The following is a 24318-nucleotide window of genomic DNA, read 5'->3' as shown; positions in this document are numbered from 1 at the left end:
AAAATGGGGAAGAAATGTGATTTAAGTGACTTTGACTGTGGAATAATTATTGGGGCCAGATGAAGTGGTTTACGTATTTCTTGGGCTTTTCACACACAACGGTGTCTGAAGTTTATGAAAAGCAAAAAAAAACATCCAGTGAGCTGCAGTTCTGTAGGTGAAAATGCCTTATTATTAAGAGGTTGGAGAAGAATGGTTAGCTGACAAGAAGGAGATTAACTCAAATAACCATAGTTTAGAACAGTGGTGTGTAGAAGAACAGCTCTGAATGCACAAGTCAAGCCTTGAAGTGGATGAACTGCAGGAGCAGTAGGCCACCAAAGTTCCATTACTGTACCGAATAAGGTGGCCACTGAATGTATATTTTCTTTTATTTCAATTGGCTACATAAATATGAAGTTTCCTATTGCTTTTTGCTTCAGTTAAGCTGACCAATGAGTTTTGATTTCCCAGCTGTGTTTCCTATTTGCAGCCACCCAGGAGAGTGGCATTGAGTTGGTCACCGGAATGCTGGGTGTGTTGTGGCGCAGTGTCCAAACTGGAGTTGGTGTGTCCTCTAGTGTTTATTCAATGATAGACAAATTGTATTGTGTTTAACTCTATACTGCTGTAACATTCATGGACTCAGGGTCTTGGACTATATAGTTTTTGTGTCACTGTATTTTACTGATATCTGATATGTGCTATTTGTACTTTGTGTTATTGGGAATGTATTTTCCACCTTGGCCCGGAGTAATGCTGTTTTGTTTTATGTATTCAGGGGTATTTATGTACGGCTGAATGAAAATTAAACGTGAATTGACCTTTGTTTAGTGATTTGACCAATGAATGACTTTTCATGTGCCAACAAAGTTGTGTACTGCAAGTATGTGTTTGCTTTTAAAGAATATAAAATTTTTCAAGATGACTGATACATAATCTGATGTTTTGAAATTTGAAAGTGAAATCTGTTTAATTGGTGGTTGGACATTTATTTGTTATACTAGATAGCATCAGAGTTCATGGAAAATAGAAAATGAATGTGACAATTGAATATGTTGGCCTGAAACAAGTCAGAGCATTTGCAATTATTATTTTTATTTTCAAACTGTATAATCTCAGAAAAAGCAGAGACAAACATAGATATTTATATTCCTTGGTTTATGTAATCTCATATTTTTATTGTTTTATGCTGGAGACTTAATCATGTTAGGCTTCTCTATTTCCAACTTTTAAAGTTTAGGTAGTTTGCACAAATGTAGATTGAGGGAGCAAATTGCTTTTGGACCAGTTTCCAGGTTGTCTGAAAAGTTTGCAGGAATTGTTCATCAGAGAAAAAGAATGAACAAATTGATATAATAATGTACATTATTCTGATCTGGAGGATTCAATCAGATAATGGTGTTGAAATAGGGAGTAGTTGTTGTTCTTACTGGATGATAGAGGAGGATGTATCTATTTTTAGACTACACTAACCCTTACTCATTAGTACAGAAATGATTATACATATTCAGTTAAAATACTATGATGCACTTTTAAAAGTATTTTAGATCATTTTATGCCTCCCTCCCAATTTATTGTTAATGGTTAGGAATGTTGTCTTTGAATGAGCCATTGCGTCATGGCTGAATTGTTCATTAAATTTGTCCTTATCATTTAGTAAGCCTGCTACCATGCAAAATGAATTTCACCCTATTATCCTTATTTGAACTCTTTCATAATGCTTTTCTAGTTCTTCCTCCCTCTATAATCAGCCTGATCGTTTAAATGGATTTCTGTTGTAATAGAGTGGGACACTTCAAATACCAAGACATCAACTGTTATGTTGCACAGCAGAACTTTCTGGTGAAAGTCAACTGGCAGTCTTTTATTTGCATTTCAATGTCCTAAGTGTATCATCCCAAATCTTCATTCCTTAGTCCAATAAATGCACATATTAAAATTTTGATAATTCAGTTGAGCTCCAAATATTTATAAACAAGATTTATGGTGAAAAAGGAATAATTGGGTTGAAAAGTATGGAGTGCAGAATGACAAAAACCATTGAAGGAGAAATAAAATTTTCTGAACAGTCCATAAAAATCAGTCATGAGTGTAATTCTCCTTATGTCAACAGTTTCTTGGACAGAGAAAACTAGTCTTTAACATATTGTCAGTTTGCCGGAGGAAATTAATTATGTGTATCCTTGTATAGATACTGTGATATTAAGTGTGAGGAAGGAATGGGTTCTTCAGATTGAGCTAACTATTACTGTTTAACTTTTATCATTGTTTGCGAAAGTATTTTCATTGTACATAGAAGATTCCAGTTAATTGGTCTATCCACTTGGTCTATCCAATTGGAACAACCACTTATTTGGGGACAATGCTTAAAGAACAGCTTTTGTACCAGATACAGCGATTCAGATTGACGGGTTTACTATACACCATCAGGATATGTCTATAGAGTTTCTCAAAAGCAGAGGTGAAGGAGTATACCTCATGATCAACTGTGAATGAGGCACAAATATATCAATGCTGTACCAATTCTGCTCAGCAGGCTTTGTTAAGTGCCACCAATTTTACTTACCAAAGCAGATTTCCAGGATCATTTTGGTCGCAGCATATATTCCATCTCAGGCCGATGTCAATCAGGCTTTAGTTGATCTAAGCAATGGATGGCATGAAACAGCGCACACTAACACATTCACTTTGGGAAGTCTCATCACCCGGCTGTACTTCTGCTCCCTGGGTATAGGCAGAGACTGCAGCACCAGTAGTGAGGATCAAGAAGGTATGGACAAGGGAAGCACAGGAGCACTTACAGGACTGCTTTGAATTGGTGATCTAGACCGTATTCAGGGATTGATCTTCGACTCAGGATGAGTATGCTGCAGTTGTTAACAACTTTATTAAAAGCTGTGGGAATGAGTGTGTGCCTACAAGGATTTGCTGTACATTCCCAAATCTAAAGCCATGGGTGAACCAGGAGGTATGTTGTCTGCTGAAGGCTGGATCTGCGGCATTTCAAGGCTGGTGACCCAGGTCTGTACCAGTAAATCAGGAAGGATTTGTGGAGGGCTATTTCAAGGGTAAAGGGAAATTTTCAAACAAGTTGGTGGTGAAATCAGATGTACAACAACTCTGGCAGGGTCTGCAAGACATTACTTCCAACAAAGCGAAACCCAATACATGAATGGCAGCGATGCTTCACTACCAGGTGAACTCAATGCCTTCAATGCCCACTTTGAAAGGGAGAATATAACTACTGCTGTGAAGATCTCTGCTGCAACCTGTGATCTCTGTCTCGGAGGCCAATGTTAGGCTGTCTTTAAGGAGGGCAAGGCCTTGCAAGTCAACAGGCCCCGATGGAATACCTAGTAAGGCTCTGAAAACTTGTGCCAACCAACTAGTTGGAGTATTCAAGGACATTTTCAACCTCTCACTGCTACAGGCAGAAGTTCCCACTTGCTTCAAAAAGGCAGCAATTATACCAGTACCTAAGAAAGAATAATGTGAGCTGCCTTAATGACTATTGTCTGGTAGCACTCACATCTACAGTGACAAACAGCTTTGAGAGGTTGGTCATGGCTAAACTGAACTCCTGCCTCAGCAAGGACCTGGACCCACTGCAATTTGCCTGTTGCCACAACAGGTCAATGGCAGATGCAATCTCAGTGGCTCTTTAACATGGCTTTAGACCACATAGTCAACACCCACACCCACATCAGGATGCTGTTCATCCACTACAGCTCAGCATTTGAGCACCATCATTCCCACAATCCTGATTGATAAGTTACAGAACCTGGGCCTCTGTACCTCCCTCTGCAATTGGATCCTTGACTTCCTAACCAGAAGTTCATAATCTCTGCGGATTGGTGAAAATACCTCTTCCTCACTGATGATTAACACTGGTGCACGTCAGGGATGTGTGCTTAGCCCACTGCTGTACTCTCTCTATACCCATGACTGTGTGGCTAGGCATAGCTCAAATGCCATCTATAAATTTGCTGATGATACGGCCATTGTATTCCGTCTGCCACTTCTTTGCCCATTCTCCAAATTGTCAAGTCCTTCTGTAGTCTCTCTACTTCCTCAAAACTTTCTGCCCCTCCACTTATCTCTGAATCATTTGCAAACTTTGCAACACTATGACAACAACCTTTCACTCAATGTCACCAAGACCAAGTAATTGATTGTGGACTTCAGGAAAGGAACCAAGAGGTTCATGATCCTGAACTCATCAACATGTAAGAGAAGGAGAGGGTCGATATCTTTAAATTCCTGTGTGTCACTATCTCAGAGGATCTGTCTTGGACCCATCATACAAATGTAATTGCAAAGAAAGCATAGCAGTATCTCTACTTACTTAGGAGTCTGTGGAGATCTGGCACATCATCAAAAACCTACAAATTTTGATAGATGTGTAGTGGAAGGCATGTTGACTGACTGCATTATGTCCTGGTATAGCAGTGGTCTCCAACCTTCTTTTGCACCGAGGACCGGTTTAATATTGACAATATTCCTGCGGACCGGCCAACGGGGGGTGGTGGTGGTGTTAATCACGACCGGAATACAGGTGATAAGTCACTTATAAGTGGCTAATACACTCAAATTTGTTTCTAAAAGGGTTTATCTAATACATTTAATATTAAACATACAGCGCATATTTTCCTCACATGAATATAGTGATAAGTCAATTATAACACACTTATAAGTCAATAGCATCATAACATTTTAAGTAACATTTGGATATTAAACACTCAGCGCATATTTTCCTCGTATGAACATATAAAATCATTGCAACACACCAGTGAGAGGACAAGGTAAGGGCCAGAGGTCCCTGTGCCGGGGCTGCAGTGGTTGCAGTCTGGAGAGAGTGACCGACCGAGCGAGGAGTGTGACAGGGCACGCCCCCCCCCCACCCCCCCGTAGGTAGGTAGGATCTATCGGCCGATAAAAGTTTGACTTCAGGGATGACTTTCAGTAGATCACAGCGAGGTAGCTGCTCTGCTACTTACAAAACCCTGAGCCCAAATTAGGTTGTCTGCAAATATTTTAGCATCGGGTTCCCCACATCATTTGGTGTGCTGAACAGGTTTAAGGGCAGTGCCGATCTGTCCGCGCTCCAGGCCAGTAGCAGTGGCACTTCTCGTCAGCCATGTGAGGTGGCCGGTTACCCAAGGCCAATCAGTGATCCCTGGCGCTAGGGTATCACTGCATTTAGGCGACTGATGACCTCGTGTGCGTTCAAGTTCAACAGTGGGCGTGACAGAAATGAGGAAAGGTGCAGCTGACTCATATCGCTTCATATCGCCAAATCATATCGTTTCCTCGCGGCCCGGTGGTTGGGGACCACTGTGGTATAGGAACACAAATGCCTTTGAGTGGAAAATGCTACAAAAGGTAGTGGATTTGACCCAGTACATCACAGGTAAATCCTTCCCAACCACTGAGCACGTGTATATGAAATGCTGTTGTGGAAAAGCAGCATCCATCATCAAAGTTCCTCACCACCCAGGCCACGCACTTTTCTCACTTCTGCCATCAGGTAGAAGGTACAAGTGCCTCAGGATTGGCACCACCAGATTCAAGAACAGTTGTTACATCTCAACCATCAGGCTCTTGAACAAAAGCAGATAACCACACTCATCTATTGAGATGTTCCCACAACCACTGGTCTCACTTTAAGGACTCTTTACCTTGTTATTTCATTCTCTTGATATTTATTGCTATTTATTTATATTTGTATTTGCACATTGTTGTCTTCTATGCTGTTGCTCTTTCATTGATCCTGTTTACATTTACAGTTCTATAGATTTGCTAAGTATGCCTGCAGGATAAAGAATCTCCAGGTTGTATGTGGTGAGGTGTACATACTCTGATAATACATTTTACTTTGACTTTGAACAAAACCATCATTTCCATCATTTGTCAAATGAAAGTCTTTTCCAACTGCACTTCAGTTTTTCAGAGGAAATTAAAAGCTGTGATTAGGAGATCACGACAGAAGTATATTTCTTTCAGTTGCTAAGTTGCTAATTTAAAATAATGGCTACTTTAGTTGGAATACAATGCAAAAATGCAAATTTAAACCTTGGGATCATTGGCCTTTCTTCCCTGGAGCTTTGTGTTTCCCTTCATTGTGAAGGAACTAGGAGTCAGAGAAATCAAATAGTTCTCATGGTAATAAAGAAAAAAAAGATTATCTCATAGTCATGGTTGCCTTCTTTTAATAAGAAAATTAATTATAGTATTGTAAATTTGTACCCAGAAATAAATTTTAGTAGAGTATTTGCTAAATTTCATGAGGTGTGGTTGACCCTTGTAATGAGACAGTGTGAGTCCAGTTATTTATGCTGTTTTGATCGCTAACAGGAATGCAAATAGTTCAGATGTTGAAAAATTTTTGTTCCTTCTGAAGCCTTCTTGATGGTGCTTGATAGGAGAGAGAACCATAACTGAGGGGAAAAAAAATGACATGTCCACCTTGTTGACAATCAACACAGGCACACCTCAAATTTGTGTGCTTAGCCCACTGCTGTACTCTCTCTACAGATTGTGTGGCTAGGCACAGTTCAAGTGCCATCTATAAATTTGCTGACAATATCACCATTGTTGGAAGAATCTCAGATGGTGACCAGAGGGTGTACAGGAGAAATATACCAGCTAGTTGAGTGGTGCCGCAGCAACAGCCTCACACTCAACGTCAGTAAGACCAAAGAATTGATTGTGGATTTCAGAAAGTGTAAGATGGGGACACACACCAGTCCTCACTGAGGGATCTGAGGTGGAGAGAGTGAGCAATTTCAAGTTCCTGAGTGTCAGTATCTTTGAGGACCTAACCTTGACCCAATGTATCAATGCAGCTACAAAGAAGACACAACAGCGGCTATATTTTCATTAAGAGTTTGAGGAAATTTGGTATGTTAACCAAAACACTCTCAAATTTCTGCAGATGTGCCATGGAGGCATTCCAATTGGCTGTATCTCCATCTGGTATGGGGGTGGGGGGTGGGAGGAGGGGAGATGCTAATGTTCAGGATCAAAGTAAGCTGCAGAGAGGTGTAAACTTAGTCAGCTCCACCATGGGTTCTAGGCTCCATAGTTTTCAGGACATTTTCAAAGTGTGGCCTCAAAAAGTCCATTATTAAGGACTCCCATCATCCAGGTCATGCCTTGTTCTCATTGTTGCCATCAGGAAGCCTGAAGACACACACACTATGATTCAGGAACAGCTTCTTTCCCTCTGGCATCCGATCTCTGATGGACATTGAACCCATGAACCCTCACTACTTCTTTAATTTCTGTTTTTTGCACTACTTATTCAATTTAACTATTGAATAAATATATATGTATAAATATATATATTTACTGTAATTTACAGCTTTTTTCTCTATTGTTATGTATTGCATTGTACTGCTACCGCAAAAACAAACGAATTTCACAACATGTACCAGTGATATTAAACTTGATTCTGATTACCTCGAGATAGTTACTTTGGCCTGTAGTTTTCCTCCTATCAACAATCACTGCTAACTGTGATTGTCTTGGATGTTTCTCCTGTGATTTCAAGAACTTATTGGACATTGGCAATGTAAAATGCTGCAAGTCTGTTTCCCTAGACAGAAGGTTGGGGAGCTATATTGCTTCATTTGCGGCGAGGGCTTGGGCCTCAAGGCACAGGCTTGCCTTTTGTAGCTGTCCGAGAGAGGAGACATAGGAGGTGGTGTAGTGCGGCATCCATGCTGGGTTGGAGGCTGGTTCCTCCCATTGGTGCTGTCCTCCAGTGTTTGATCTTTGAATTGCCAAGCTGGATTGCATGCATGCATTTGTCTCCAGACCGCTGATAACTGCTTGTTCTTGCTGATAACATCCATGCACCATCAATTTACAGAACATGTCACTCTGGGACTTGATCTACAAAACTTTTTGTATGACTGTATGTTTACTTGCTATCTTATATGTGCTATAGGTGCCTATGGATGTATCATTGTTGGTACTGGGTCTCGGAAAATTGCTGTCTCGTATGGCTGTATTCATGGGTATTCATATATGGTTGAATTATAATCAACTTGAACTTGGAACTATTCATTCAATTTTTTTAATTCCTTCTACCTTCTGTGGTTCAGCTAACATTGGTACTTAGTACCTGTTGAATATTGGTATTTTGTTCAAGAATGAATTATTTCTTTGTTAACTTAGATAGCAATTATTAATAACTAGGTAGGTGCGGCTGAATATGACTTTCTCCACTTTCTTCAATTCTACGAACTCTGCAGATATTTCCACTGGAGGGCACTGTATAGTGATTAGAAGTGAGAATTCAACATGATGAAGTGAATTGTGCAGGTTTAACTCAACACAGATGAATCTAAAACTTTATGGTTTGATCAGAGGCTTGGCAGTTTCACATACATCACAATTACAAAATGAATTTCACTCTTACATTAATTTATTATTTTTACTGTTGATTTTTTCCTGTGAACCATTTCAACTAACAATTCTTCCAAGTTTGTTACTTTTCACAATTTATAAACTCTTGTTTCAACAAGTTATCAGTATGATTTGCCCTAAAAAAATATTGAAAGCTAAAAATATCAAACAAAATACTTAAATTTTATTGAGTATGCACGTAGTGTAAAGAGTTGGTTTTTGTGTCATTTTGCTCTCCTGGTGTCTTTATCATACATTTTGTCCAGTTGTAGTTTAAAGTGAAATTATTTCAAATATCATCAGTTAGGTATTGCTGAAGCAGATATGAAAACATAATTTTTGCATTATAAGTTTTAGTGTAGTTTGTTATTTAATCGGCACACTGATATAATTTAGAAAATACATTTGATTCTAGCATTTTTTATCACAATGATTCAATCAGAAATTCTATTTATTTGTGTGATGCGTTGTAAAAGTAGATTGCATATCTAAAGCCATTTACTTTTAATAGTGGGCGAGGGAAAGAAACATTAAATCTCAAATAAAAATAAAACTTATGCTCATGATACAAGGCAGTAATTTGTCATTGTGTCCTGCTGTATTGAATAGGGATAATATATTAACCAAGGCCCATCATAGATCTTTTTTAATGGGTAGAAAAGTATCAGTGCCATTAGTTCCAGGCCAGTCCCTTTTCCTTTTCTTTAAGCTTTAGTGCATAGCTTATAATTCTACTTTCATCAGCTATAAGACTTGCTTCAAGCAAACCCAATGTGAAACCGTGCCCAAAGAGTGAATGTCATTGAAGGTGGAATAGGTAATCAAATTATTGTGAATTCCTGGGTGGAAGCTAATGGACTTAGATAATGTGATAGTTGTGATTTTCTGTGTCCTTGTCATTGGATACAATTAATGTGCCTGCAGGAACTTATTTTGCTATTAACTTTTATTTTGCTATTAAATTTGCAACTGACCTTATCATTATTACATTAATTGTGTATTTTACCAGGTCATTTTGCGTATCTTTGGGAATTCAACTGAGCAATTCCCAGGATGAGTCACACTTCTGTGGGGGATCCAATGTGCCTTTAATAAATTCAGTTCATCTAAACTACTTTTCAGTGTCGTCGGGTGAAATTCACTGATTTTTTTCTCAGACTTTCCCTTCTATTTATTACATTCAGACCAATTTTATTGCTGTTTGCTTGGCAGCAATGCTGAAGAGCAAATAAATTACGTACTCAGGAAGTTATATCAGGTACAGTATATTTTTTGTTTTGATTAATTAAATTGGCTTCTTATTGTCACATGCACTGAGATACAGTGAAGAACTTGTCTTGTGTACCATCCATACAGATTACTTCATTACAATGGTGCATTGAGGTAGTAAAAGGTAAAGCAATAACAGAGTATAGAGTAAAGTGCTACAGTAACAGAGAAAGTGCAGTGCAGGTAGACAGTAAGGTGCAAGATCAGAACAAGGCAGATTGCAAGGTCAATAGTCCATCTCATCATAATAGAAGATAGAAGCTGTTCTTGAGCCAGGTGGCAAATGCTTTAAGGCTTTTGAATCTCATACATAATTGGAGGGGGAGAAGAGAGAATGTCTGCAGAGGGTAGGATCTTTGATTATGTTGGCCGCTTGAGTGTTGACAGAGTCTACAGAAGGGAGGCTGGTTTCCATGAAGCACTGAGCTGTGTCTCCAACAGTCTGCAGATTTTTGTGATCACGTGTAGAGCAGTAGCCATACCAAACTGATGTATCTGGATAGGATGCTTTCTATGGTGCATTGATAAAAATTGGCATTAAGCTTTCTGAACAAGTCGAGGTACTTGAAATATCTTTACCATATGTCTTCAACATATTTGGACCAGGACAAGCTACAGGTCATGTTCACTGCAAGGAACTGGAAACTCTCAACCCTCAGACCTCAGCACTGTTGTTGTAAATAGGAGCATGTGCACTATCCCCACCCCTTTCTTGAAGTCATTGAGCAGCTCTTTTTATTTTGCTGACATTGAGGGAAAGGTTGTTGTCATGACACCACATCAGTAGGCTCTCTATCTTCCTATAATCGTGTCTTTATAAGAGATGCAGACCACAACAGTGGTATCATCTGCAAACTTGTAGATGGACAGAGCACTAATAAGCATATAGGGAGCAAAGTAGGAGGGCGAGGATGTAGCCTTGTGGAGTGCTAATTTTGAGAGTTGCTGATCCTTACAGATTACGGTCTGTTGGTCAGGAAGGTGAAGATTTGGGTCCAAAGGAAAGTATTTGGTCGCAGGTCTGGAAGCTTGTAAATGAGTTTCCTTGGAATTGTACTGTTGAAAACAGAGCTGCAGTCAAAAGTCTTAACACAGGGGTCACCAACCTTTTTTGCACCACGGACCGATTTAATATTGACAATATTCTTGCAGACTGGCTGACGGGGGCAGGGGGGTGGTGTTAATCAGGACCAGAATACAGCGATACTCGAAGGGGGTTCCTTATGTCCAGTCTATTCTGCAATTTAGTTTTCATGGCTCTCAGGACTTGTTTCTGTCCCCGCTTGATCACGTTTTTTTTTGCTCAAAAAAACTCATTGGGTTTGTCTTTAAGTGCAGGGTGCTTGGACTCAAGGTGGCAAAGCAGTTTTGAGGGCTTCATTGCCTCATTAGACAGCCTCCGGGCCTGAACTTCAGCTTCCCGCCCGCCACCAGACACTGTGGCTAGGTGTGGCTGGTCGTGGGTGGGGTGAGAGGACAAGGTAAGGGCCGGAGGTCCCTGTGCCGGGGCTGCAGTGGTCGCAGTCTGGAGAGAGTGACCGAGCGAGCGAGGAGTGTGACAGGGCACGCCCCCCCCCCACCCCCCCGTAGGTAGGTAGGATCTATCGGCTGACAAAAGTATGGCTTGAGGAATGACTTTCAGTAGATTGTAGCGATGTAGCTGCACTGCTACTTATGAAACCCTGAGCCCGAATTAGGTCATCTGCGAATATTTTAGCACCGGGTTCCCCATGAACATTTGGTGTGCTAAACAGGTTTAGAGGCTGCGCCCATCTGTCTGCGCGCCAGGCCAGTAGCAACAGTACTTCTCGCTGGCCGCGCATGGCGGCCGGTTACCCAAGGCCAACCAGTGATCCCTGGCACGAGGGTATCACTGCGTTTGGGCGACTGATGACCTTGCGTGCGTTCAAGTTCAACAGTGGGCGTGACGGAATGAGGAAAGGTGCAGCTGACTCATATTGTTTCATATAGACAAATCATATCGTTTCTTTGCGGCCTGGTAGCACATGCTTTTTGGCCCGGTACCAGTCTGCGGCCTGGTGGTTGGGGACCACTGGTCTAACATAGGTGTCTTTACTGTCAAGATACTCCAGAGATGAGTGTAGGGCCAGGAAGATGGTATCCGCCTTAGACCTATTTCGAGAGTAGGTGGATTGCAGAGGGTCAAGGTTGCCTGGGAGGCTGGAATTAATGTGTACCATGACCAGCTTCTTGAAACATTCCATGATGGTGTATGTTAGAGGCACTGGGCAGCAGTCATTCATGCATTGTACCTTGTTCCCTTGAATTGAGATTTTCTGCCATGGAAAGAACAACCAGCTGCTCAATAGCTTCAGAAACTTTTTCTTAGACTGCTTGTTCAGAGCTTTGTGCTGTGTAGCTTAATTTTGATGCTCACTTAATAATGGATTCATTGTTTGTTGATGTATATTGTTTTGTCAGATTTAAAGACATGTCATTATAAGTGTCATGAGAGTTTGGTATGTTTGTTGTTTACTTCATAGTTTGAGGAAGCATTTAATGTTTTATATTGGACATACTGAAAGATATTTTTCCGTACATTAGTGAAGTACTTATTTGTGAGAAAAGGAACAGCTATAGGTCTCCTGGCCCCTGAAACCTTGCCCTGTCTTTTAAAATTATTGTGGTTGATCTACCACAGTGCTGGGGCAGAGAATTCCGCAGATTCGGCATTCTTTGCATGAGTGGATTTCTTAGTACTTTGGTGTTAAATGATCATCTCCTTTTCTTGAAACTATGTTCCTTCAGCCTAGATTTTCCCAGTAATGAAAAATGTTGCCATGCCTCCTTCAGATCAACTTTCATTCTCTTAAACCCAAAAGACAGATTTAACATTCTTAGCCTCTCACTCCAGTAATTTGCCTGGTGATTCTGTTTAGGTCTGCCTCCACTGCTGCTGTATCCTTTCTTGGGTAAGAGGATGATAGCTGTATACAGTATGCTTAGTGTGATCTCACACAAATATAGCAACTTTACTGATTAGAACTATAAGGCAATAAGATGGACTTCCTTTGGAAGCCTATACATTGTGTTTTACATTTTTAAATTTAATTTTTTGATGAAATGCCATTATGTGCTAATTTCAAAATAGACTGTATGATGCAAAAAAATCTTTAATATTTCTCGTCAGATCTGGTTGCCTTATGGGCAATGACTGTTATACCATTCTTCTGATTTGATATGAGTCAAATATACTGTAAATGTGGAAAACTCCAAATAGGAGATTGATATAAAATTTCATGATGAGAAATTGAAAGCAGTTTGCAACATTCTTCCCTCATGGAATTTCCCAGTGCTCAATGTATATGAGTTGTCCCCTTCTCTAATACATCCTTAATGCAGAAGTATTCAGGAATGAGAGCCTAATGCCTTCTTTAAAAGGGAAAAGATTTACTGTCTGTTCAGATTCTGACAGCTGTGTTTTTGCTCTCAATGCTTAACACATTTTTGCATGAAAGTAGAAACATGATTGAGCTGCCAGATGTACGTTGCTGAAAGAAGGCTTTGATATTTGCATTGCATTGAATTTTAATCATTATGTGCAAGTATTTTTAAAGAACCATAAATATAAATGTCTGTTTAAATTTCAAACTTACACTTGTTCTTTAATATAACTTGTTTCCAAATATGTCCATTACAGTGGAAGTCCACAAGTAGTGATAATTGAAAGTATTCACCATTAGTTCAAGCCATAGCTTTGTAATAAAAAGGTCTGTACTTTATAATGCTACTATTTATGGTTTTTCATTCAAGATCTAAAATGTGAACATGTTAAACATTTTGAGTGATTTTGATGGGGTAAATAAGTAATAACCATTTCCACTACGCATTACACAATGACAAGAGGGCTTAGATTTAAAACTATCAAACAAATTTAGAGAAAACATCTGTTTATTTTTCTATGCATAAGATCAGATGTGGAATATTTCAGCATAAACAGCTGATGCCTGATCGGGAAAGGCAGAGGTATTTTTCAATAAAAGGACTGCACAAAGTAGTTTAAAGAATATGCAAAAGAATGAATTATATCATTTGGAAATGTAATTTAATTTTGCACTTTGCATTGAAATTAAGCTTTTAAATTTTAACAAATGTTAACCATAGTAAATAAGATAGTGAAAATTAAAATTAAAATTTAACACTTAATTAATGATAACCTGTAATGGGTGATAATTATTGTGAGCTGAGGTCAAGTAAGTACCTGAAGACCTTGGTCTTAAGTAAATTAATTTTACTAGCACACGTTGAATTTGATGCAGAGGAGTAGGAGGTGACTCTGTGTGTTTCCATCGGTGCTTCTCGTGCTTGGAATAAAATTGGGTAATTTGGCCTTTTCTGCATGATAAGTGCGATGGAAGGACAGGGTTGTACTCATTGGTATTTAGAAGAATGTGAGGTGGTCTTATTGAAACATATAAAATTCTGAGGAAGGGGATTGTAGAACTAGGAGGCACAGTTTTAGATCAAGATATTGTCTGTTGAAGATGGGGGTGAAGAGGATTTTTTTGTTTGCAGAGGCACATGAGGCCTTGGTTGAGCTATTGAAGATGTTCAAGGCTGAGACAGATTTTTGGACTGCAAGGTAATCTTTGGTTCAGACAAGAATATGGAAATAAGGAACAGGTTGGATTATCTATAATCTAATTGAATAACAGAACAGGCTCAGAGGGATATATGGCCCATTCAGGGACTTATGTTCCTAGTTGTTTTGCTTAAAGACTAATAGGTAGATCAAAATAGAGAGAGCTATTTAACTTTCAATAAATAAATTAGTTAAAATACATGAAAATTTGAAAAATACTTTAGATAAATAGCTCTTTATTTCTGTTTGTATCAGGGCTGGCCATTTTTGCTTGCCTTTTTCTTTCTACTTGTATATTCTTTATGTTTGGTCTGTGCCTTTAGGGCTGACCATACAACAGTAAATAGCCTTCACATTATCGGTAACATATTGCAAAGACCTTAACTGCCCATATGATGGCAACCTTATTTCACCCTATTATAGATGTCAAGTTGAGTTTATTGTTATATGCACAAGTATGGTGAGGAGTGGACACAGTCATCAATTTGCTTGTATACAGGTTGAGGTAAGAAAGGATTTTTGCAGAGAATATTGGAATATAGTCAGGGATGAACAGGTGTGTTTCTTTTAATTATTTCAGGATCTGAATGTCACTGCAAGGCCTGAATTTATTGCCATCCTAAATTGCCTTAAGAAGGGTAATCCCTCTGCTGAAGTTACTCCTACAGTGTTGTTAAGTAAGGACTTTCATGATTTAAGCAGAACAGCAATGAAGACCTGACAATTTATTTCCATGTCAGAACACTACCACACTATTTTGATCTCTTTTTGCACTATTATTTTTATATTTCTTATTGTAACCTGGGTTTTTTTTAATGAATTGCACTGCACTGCTACCCTAGAACTAAATTTCACAACACATGTCAGTGCTAATAAACCTGATTCTGATTCCTGTTCCTAATTAGTGTTTGCTTTGGAGGTTAGCCGTCTCGCTCTTGAAGACAGAGATTGTAGCTTTGAGATGCTACATTATATTGTGAATGTTTCACATTGAAACTACAGACAGCCCTCCTTTTCCGTGGAGGATTGCTTCCGGGACCCCCTGCGGATACCAAAAAATGTAGATACTCAAGTCCCTTATTTAAGATGGCTCAGTGCGGTGGACTTTAGGACCCAGTGGAGCTCAGGACCCGCTGCCCACTGCTGCTGCTGAATCTGCAGTGTTTCTGTTCCACTGATGGAAAATGATCACGATTGAAAATAAAGTAGAAATAATAAAGCGATCGGAAAGAGGTGAAACACCATTGGTCATTGGAAAAGTGTTAGGCTATGGTTGGTCAACGATCGGAGCAATTTTAAAGGATAAAGTGAGAATAATGGAGCATGCCCTGATGAAAGCTACAATTATTACTAAGCAACACAGTGGTTTACTTATTGAAATACATACATTTCTTAGGTGATTTATATGCATAGAAAGGTAAAATATATACTATATACTAAGACAAACATTTGACTAACTGACGCTAAATAATATCAGATGTACTTGTTCCAGCTTATGTACAAATCCAATTTAAAGACTGCCTGTACTTTAAATCATCTCTAGATTACTTATACAGTAATACCTAATACAATGTAAATGCTATTTAAATAGTTGTTATACTGTATTGTTTAGGGAATAATAACAAGGAAAAAAGTTTGTATGTGCTCAAACAACAAGTACTGGAGGGAGAACTTCTGGGTTTTCCCGATTTGTAGTTGGTTGAATCTGCGGGTGTGGAACCCGCGGATATGGAGGGCCGACTGTACTGTATGTAGTTGGTGGAGGAAATGAATATTCGGGTAGTGGACTGTATTTTCCATTTTGATGTCAATCATCTTGAAAACTACTGGAGCAACACTCTTTAAACCAAGTGGATGTTTTCTATCATGGCTTGTGAATGGTGTAAAAGCTTTGGGGCATCAGGAAGTAAATTATATCCTAAAGAAAATATTAGTATTTATGTCCCTGGTTCAGGTGAATTTCTGGTCAATGTAATGTTCAAGATATTGGTGGTGCACTGGATATGGTATTGCCATTAAGTGAAAGTAAAGAAAATCAAGTGTTATAAAACATCTGCTTGTGTCATAAAGGATTTTGGACAAAATGTCGACTGATGATTTCCCCCATTCAAGTCAAGTTTACTGTTATTTAATTACATACAAGTAGGTAACATAAATAACCATATAATGAATATAGAAACCAGATAATGTTTCTTCAAACCAGAGTGTAAAGAATAGTAGTACACATAAAACATGATAAATTATGAAGGTAAAGATAAAATATACAGATGAACCACACATATACAACAAACTAAAGTTCATTAATATTAAATATTGTAAGGTCCAGAACAGATTAACCAGTGACACTTCAAAATACAATGTGGCTGTGAGTTCAGAAGCCTGATGTCCTGGGGGAAGGAACTTTTCTCATCCTGACTGTTCTTGTTTTTATGCATCATAGATTCCTGCTGGGTGGTAGAAAGTCAAAGAGGATACTGGATGGATAGGCAGGATCCTTAATAATACAAGGGCCCTGCGTACATTGTACCCCTGATAAAGGTTCCTCATGGATGGTAGGGAGACTCCTATAATACTCTCAGTTGTTCTCAGAGTCCCTTGTTCGGATTTCCGGTCCGATGCTCAACTGCTCCCTTACTAGATGGAGATGCAACTTGTCAAGACACAGTTAAGATGGGGGAGGGAGAGCCTTGCTTGCCTCAATCTTCTCAGGAAGTGGAGGCACCTTCATATTCAGAGAGGTTATATTAAGGGACCAGGTGAGGTCATCTGTGATGTGAACTCCCAGGATCCTGGTGCACTTCACTCTCTGTACAGAGGAGCCATGTTATTTTCAGAGGGGATGGTTCATCTGCACCTTCCTGAAGTCCCCAATGATTTCCTTTGTCTTCTCCACGTTCATGCATAGGCTCATCTTCTCACACAAATCCACTTCCTCTCTATACATCATCTTGTTATCATGTTTGATAAGGCGCAACAATGTTGTGTCGTTTGCAAACTTGATGACACGGTTTGAGCTGGATCCTGTGACACAGTCACGCGTTAACAGTGTGAGCAGCAGCGGGCTGAGCACACAACGTTGGGGAGCGCCACTACTCAGTGTAGTAGGACAAGAAACATTGCTGCCCACACAGATTGACTGTGGCCTTACTGTTAAGAAGTCCAGTAGTAAATTGCAGATGGAGGTGTTGAGATCCCGCAAGACAGTTTCCTCCCAGTTTCTGGGGTATGATGGTGTTGAATGCTGAACTGAAGTCTATAAACAGCAGTCTGGCATATGAGACCCCATTTTCCAGGTGAAATGGGACAGAGTGGAGGACAGAGGCTATTGTATCACAGTGGATCGATTTGAGCGATAAAGCGAACTGGAAAGGGTCCATTAATGTCTGACCCACTGAGTTCCCCTAGCATATTGTGTGTTGAATTGCTTAAGTTGGCTGTGGTCTTGCTAATGGTAGTTGTACTTCAAGAAGTACTGCAATAATGATGGACCTGAATCTTCAATTTAATTGACAGAAGAAATCTTGAAAATGAGTTTATGGCATGTATTCAAGATAATTTTCTAAAATCATACTTGGTTAATTAAACAGGTAATAAGCTATTTAGAATCAGTGATGTATAATGAAATAGGACTAATTCGTAATTTCCTAACTGTGGAATAGTGATCATAATGTGACAGAAGTTTAGATTTTGATTGAGGGCAAAAAACTGAAATCTGAAATGAGAACCTTATTATCAATCAATATATTGAAAATCTGTTTTATCCTAAACTATGCATTGACACATAGAGGGCTGAGTTGGTAAAGACAATTTCTATAGGTTCTGATCATGTAATGGTACTTCAGTTCTGCAGGATAACTTAGAAAGAAGCCAACGTACATTACAGATTTTATGTCATTATTCTGAAATTGTCCCCTTCTCTGGCAGTAATGATACCATTATCCACAATTTGGTGTCTTTCACAATTTCGCATAGCTCCCAATTTTATTTTACGTGATTCAGAAGCTTCCCCCCCTCCCACCCCAAGAATAAGCATCATATCTGCATCTGTCCCAGAACATCCAATGTTAATTAGGTTCTAACATTGAAATCTCATGCTCACCTACTTCACAGTGGGTGTCAGAAAAATAAATCTTCACAGCCACTTGTCATAGATTTCTGCTTGAATTGACTGGATTAGGAAGGCTATTGAGAAAAGTTAACTTGTGTACTTGTTGAAAAGTTTAAATGATCAAGAATAAAATAAGTAACAAGAATAACTTTTACTGTCATGATAGGGTATAAGTAATATAAAGCCTGCCAAAAAGTGTTTTAACTACTGGATCATGTAGCTCCACCAGCCTAATTATCCAAGCATAGAACCTGGTTGTTTAGCTTATGTCTTCTAAGATGTGCTTTAAGTATTCCTTTCATGAGAGTTGACCTATTGGAATAAAAGTTTAAACTTCAGCTCAAGTTGAAAGCCAACATTGGCACATTCTTAAGTTTCATTGCATTATGTAATGTATTCCATTTGGAGTGAAGAGAATTTTTATGATTTAGCTTCAGATTTTTTAATTGAAGGTTTGTAAGGAACAAGCACAAGTAATTTTCATTGATTGGAAGAATTAGAAATAAGAAAATTGGAAAGCCAATTGAATGTTGCTGAAAAGGAATTAAGAACATGAAGAGAAAATTGGAAAAGAAAATTACTAATGACTGAAGAGAATGCAAAGTGTTTTGGCATTTGGAGTATTTGTAGTTTGACATTAAGATTTGAAACACAAAATCTTTTGTCCAGAAGAAGATGAATGCTGCTAAAGGTATGAATGATTTTTATGCTTTCGTGTAGTGGATTCAGATGTTGAAAGCCTTGAATTACAAACTCAGAAATACATGCATTGTATTAAATATTTCAGAAAAGCACATCAGCCCATTAAACTGATTTCAACAAGCAACTTGAAACGTCCTGCTTGAACATAAGGAAAATGCTGCTTCCTGTGGTTAGCAAAAACACAGAGGAAAGTTTATCTATAAAAAGGAAGTGTACAATTTATCCATACGTTTCTAATTAATTGCAGTCTTTTATTTACAGGATCTAACTTAATTACATGAACTAACATTTGAATTTTAACTGTGTGGTCCTCAAATTTCCTGAATGAGTTGGTAGACAAAAAACACTACCATAAGGATGATAATTTTTATTATCTGGTTACTGTTGAAAGTACATTATACTGGTCCTCAGTCATTCTTGACCATGTTTCCTACTTATGCAGTGTTCAGTGCATATCATAACTGTGAATAAACCTGGTGCCAATGTTCGCCAAGTAGTCTGGTGATATCCATTATTTGAATACATTCATGATGTTTGGTTGTTTTGGCAACTTGCATTGTAAATTGACTGTTTTCTGAGTGACCAATTGATAGGAGTATGGTGAGGGGTTTTGTTCTTCATCTGAGGTGCAAAAATGATGTTGAAATGATTAATTAAGGTAAGTTTTTAGAACATAAAACATAGAAAATCTACAGCACATTACAGGCCCTTCAGCCCACAATGTTGTGCCTTCCAAGTAATCTACTCTGGAAGCTGCGTAGAATTTCCCTACTGCATAGCCCTCTGTTTTTCTACTTTTCTAAAGTTAAGCCTGTAAATACATTTCTTTACGCAGAGGGTAGGGATGAATCTAGTATTCTCAACCCCATCTACCTTGTTCTACAGACCCTATAATGCACAGAAGGAAAGATTTGGTGAGGTGAAGTGAGGCAAAGAGCCAAAATGTAAAGAAAATGAAGGCTGCATAGGAAAGTAAAATTCAACCATTAAAATTTATTTACTGTGTTAAATTTCAGTGCTAAAGTGGTGGTATGGCAGTAATACTTGCATTCAAAAGCAGAGACTGATAGATTTCTGGGTTGGTGAAGAATCAACGGATGTTAGGAGTTGCTAGGAAAATGGTTTGTCTGGAATGGGCTGATCCTTTTCCTGTCCCTTATGCACTAATTTCAATTAATTGAGCATTAGTTAAGAGTAGCCAATAAGTCACTCTAACACCCAACTACTTACTCCCCATTCACCCTCTAGACTAGGTAGTTCTTTTTTATGTTGATGGCGATTTTTTTCTATAAGCTACAGGGAGTGTTCAGTGAATATTGTAGTGCATCTTGCAAGGCAGCTAAGATCTTTTGCACCATGTATCTCCTTAAACAGATTGTATAATGAAAAATGTGGAGATATGAATAGTTTTGTTAATTTGATTGGCCAGATTTAATGTCAAATGAAAGCACAAAAGAAAAGACTGGATTACAAAAAAAGAGATGGAAGCCAGAGTGAAAGCAACATTAATTTTATTATATTAAAAAGCCTTCAACCATTAAAACCTAAAAGGAACTCCATACTTGTCATTGTTAAAGTTTGGTGCTGAAGAGGTGGAATGGCAATAAGTAATACTTAGTATATAATTAAATGATCAATTGTTCATTTCAGCTTTAACCTGACTACACTATATTTTGCTCACAAAATAGTGAAGAACAACATTTCAATTAAACGGGAATTTATATGATTGCTGTTGAGACTTAACATATCCCAATAACTGAATCATCTGTTCAAAAATTTAAAGGATAGTTGATTCCAAAATAATCCAGATAGCACTGTGTTAATCCCATCTGAATACTTATGAACAGTGCAGTATCAACTTTATTGGATTTTTGTCAGTCTCAATTAGTAATCTTCTTTCGTCAGCCAGTTTTTTGAAAACAGACAATTTGTTATTCAGTGATTTAAAAATAAAATATAAGATTTCATTAAACTTGTTTTTTTTTCAGATATCTGGTTCTTTTCATGATGATATTTACAGAACCCACTTCCGTATATCCCATGTAAAATCTGAGATAAAAGACATTACTGTATTTTTTTCCCATTTTGAAATTGTCAGAACATAAAATAAAAAACATTGACTGTTGTGTATATTGGAATAAGGTTCAGATTACAGTATACTGATCTAATTGAATGGGCTGAAAAATCCTGAATTAAATGATCATCTTTCATTCTTATGCTTATAATTCACATCTTCCTTTTGCATTACTGCAAGGACAATACCATAGGTCAGATGCCCCAGTTAAGATCCTTGCCTTCTTAAATTTATTTGTGTATTTCCTGTTGATTGATTGCTTCCAACAAAAACCTTTGTTTTAAAAGTTCAACTTTAATACAATAACTGAAGAATATACCTGCCCGGATTTTGCTGACATTTCTGTGTGTATCTACTTTTTCTTTCAGTCTGCCTCTTTCACTCACCCTCTCTCTTTATCTTTCACATCTACACAGATGTTACGAATCAGAGTTTTTGTTTGGTAACTCAGGTTTTTACATGTAAAAAAAAACGCAGAAGGGGTATAGCAAGCCTCGCATTACAGCTGCCGAAGTAATCAAAATTTGTCTTCACAGAATCCCCAAACCATTCAACAAAAATTTGAAATGCAAAATAAAATTCATAGGAACACAAACCCCAGGTAGAGGGTTTCTGTTCTATATTCCCTACCAAATCCTATGCCCTTGAAGGGAAGCAGACAAGTTAAAATAATTTCTTGAACTAATAGATTCAGTTACAATTTTTTTCCATGTGTTTTCTACTACGTGAACATCAAATACCAGTACTGATGATTTGCCATGAGAACTGTGAGCATTTTCTGAGCTCAGCATTAAATTAATGGCCAGCTATAACTGATAGTGCAGAGCAATAATATGCCTTATTTTTCTTGTCTTTGCAAGCACAAAGCACTTAATCTATAAATCAATAATGCAGTTTGCTGTCTGGCCAGTATCAGCAAATATTCACAAGGCACTTGATTGGTTAACTCCTTATCAGATGCCACTGATTTCTTGAGGGTGAAGTTAATCAGGTTGGATAGCTGTTCCGTCAGGATTGAGTTCCATCCTTGATGAACATAAACATATCAAAACCACAAGTACTTTTATTTGAAAATGTATCAAGGTTTGAAAAGCAGATGGTAGAAGTTTAAAGCATAAGCATTAAACACTGTAAACACTCAGCAAGTCAGGCAGCTTCAATGGAGAAAGCAACAATTATAATTTCTGGTTGATAGCCTTTTGCCAAGTTCATTCATTCATTACCTTTCTGCTTTCTGAAGTACATTTAGGTTCAGTCTAGGAATGTCTTGATTCCAAAGTTTTCATCCCTTTATTGCAAGCCCTTCATGGCCTTGCTGTCTACTGCCTTTATGATATTCACCATGCTTTTGAGATCTCTGCGCTCTGACCTGTTCTTCATTCCCAGTATTAATTTGTCCATCTTTAGCAACCATGACTTCAGCAGTCCTGACCTCAAACTCTGGAAAATCCTCCTTTAGACTATCAGCATTTATACTTCACTTTTTAACCCTTAATGATGATGCAATAAAACTGTATGTAACTTGGAACAGGTACATCTGGTATTATTTAGTGTCAGTTAGTCAAAAGTTGGTTTTAGTCTGTATTATATATTTTACCTTTCTATGCATATAAAACACTTAAGAAATGTATGTATTTCAATAATTAAACCATTGCATTGCTTAGTAATAATTGTAGCTTTCATCAGGACAGGGCCTTTCACATACTCCATTATTCTCACTTTATCCTTTAAAATTGTTCCGATCATTGACCAACTGTGGCCTAGTACTTTTCCAATGACTGATGGCATTTCACCTCTTTCCAATTGCTTTATTATTTCTATTTTATTTTCAATTGTGATCATTTTCTGGCAACGGAACAGAAGCACTGCGGATTCAGCAGTAGCTGCAGGTGGCAGGTCCTGAGCTCCCTCGGGCCTTAAAGTCCACCCGCACTGAGACAGGTTAAATGGGACAAGTGGGGGTGGTGCTGACTGGAGAAGTGGGGGTCAGGGTGAATCTTGCTAAGAAAATTTAAGACAAATACAAAGTTACACACTCAACACAGTGTTAATGGCAACATGATCTAACTTAAAATATCAGACAGTGTTCTTCGAGCAGACGAATTTTTAATATATGTAATAGGCTTTATGGCAGGCCGTTTGTAAATATAAGTTCTTCGTAAGTTGAACGTTCATAACTCAGGGACGAGCTGTACTGTGGTCCTTCAGCTAGGTCTATGAATATTCAATGTTATATTTGAGTATAATTTGCTTATGGATTGTGATGATATGTATTCAGGCCGAGCTACTTTATTGTGCATAATCATTGACTATTACAGGAGGATATTGTTTATTCGAGAAGATTTCCATTATTTACTGCTATTAAGTCTGTTCATCCATGTCATTCACAAAATATCATTGTGCTAATAAGAAAAGGATTGCAAAGTAAAAGCCTTCCTCTGAGACTATAGGATTACGTGTGCTCATCAGGTTTATAAATATTAGATCAAATGCAAGTTTGTGTTCAGTTTTTTGCAATTAACACTGCTGCTGGTGCAAAATGTGACTATGGTTGAGGATTGCCTTATTTGATATGCTTCCATTCCCTGTAAGTTCGAATAAGCACCCCAGGAGTTTGCTGGAGGAAAGTTGTAAAATTTTCAAAAAAATTAAGGAGTTCATTAAAGTTCACTCGGCAGTTTTCTGTCAGGGCCAATGAGAATTATCTATAGCTCAAGGAGTATCCTCCAGCATTCTGCTTCAAACTCTCTCTGGCATATTGGACAAGATCAAGCTCAACAAAGCCCATTCCTCCATCTTGCCCCATGTGCAATGCCCTCTAATGAACTAAACATCTGCTACCTCAGTTAGTCTCGCTGAGCTGGAGGCTTTGCTGGCGTGGCCACTAAATTCAAAGACATTGATGTTGTTTCAGATAATTAAAAATAAAGCAATTATACATATATTTGAAAAAGTGTTTAACAGATATTATTTAATAAAAATAAAAAATACGTTTCCCTTTCTGGCCCACATTAGAGGAACTTTATACAGTTTAATCTATCAGTTTAGTGCTAGGTCCTGCCCCGTGCTCAGCCAAGAAGGAAAAATCAGAAGGAATAGCATATGACTACAAGGGCATTCCTTACGACAGTGGGGAATGTTGTAAGCTTGTATTTGTTTTTGCAACTG

General features: G+C 38.3%; 2 protein-coding genes across 2 annotated transcripts in view; both read left to right on the top strand.

The window, feature by feature from the left end:
• The window catches only part of fbxl17 (F-box and leucine-rich repeat protein 17), a 706116-nt gene that overhangs the window by 202658 nt on the left and 479140 nt on the right, over positions 1-24318 (top strand). The gene's annotated exons all lie outside the window — the stretch shown is intronic.
• The window catches only part of LOC132393977 (general transcription factor II-I repeat domain-containing protein 2-like), a 210513-nt gene that overhangs the window by 2373 nt on the left and 183822 nt on the right, over positions 1-24318 (top strand). The window lies entirely within an intron of this gene.

Source organism: Hypanus sabinus, chromosome 5 (assembly GCF_030144855.1).
Source record: "Hypanus sabinus isolate sHypSab1 chromosome 5, sHypSab1.hap1, whole genome shotgun sequence".
Classification (NCBI taxonomy): Eukaryota; Metazoa; Chordata; class Chondrichthyes; order Myliobatiformes; family Dasyatidae; genus Hypanus; species Hypanus sabinus.
This window is presented reverse-complemented; position numbering and strand designations above follow the sequence as displayed.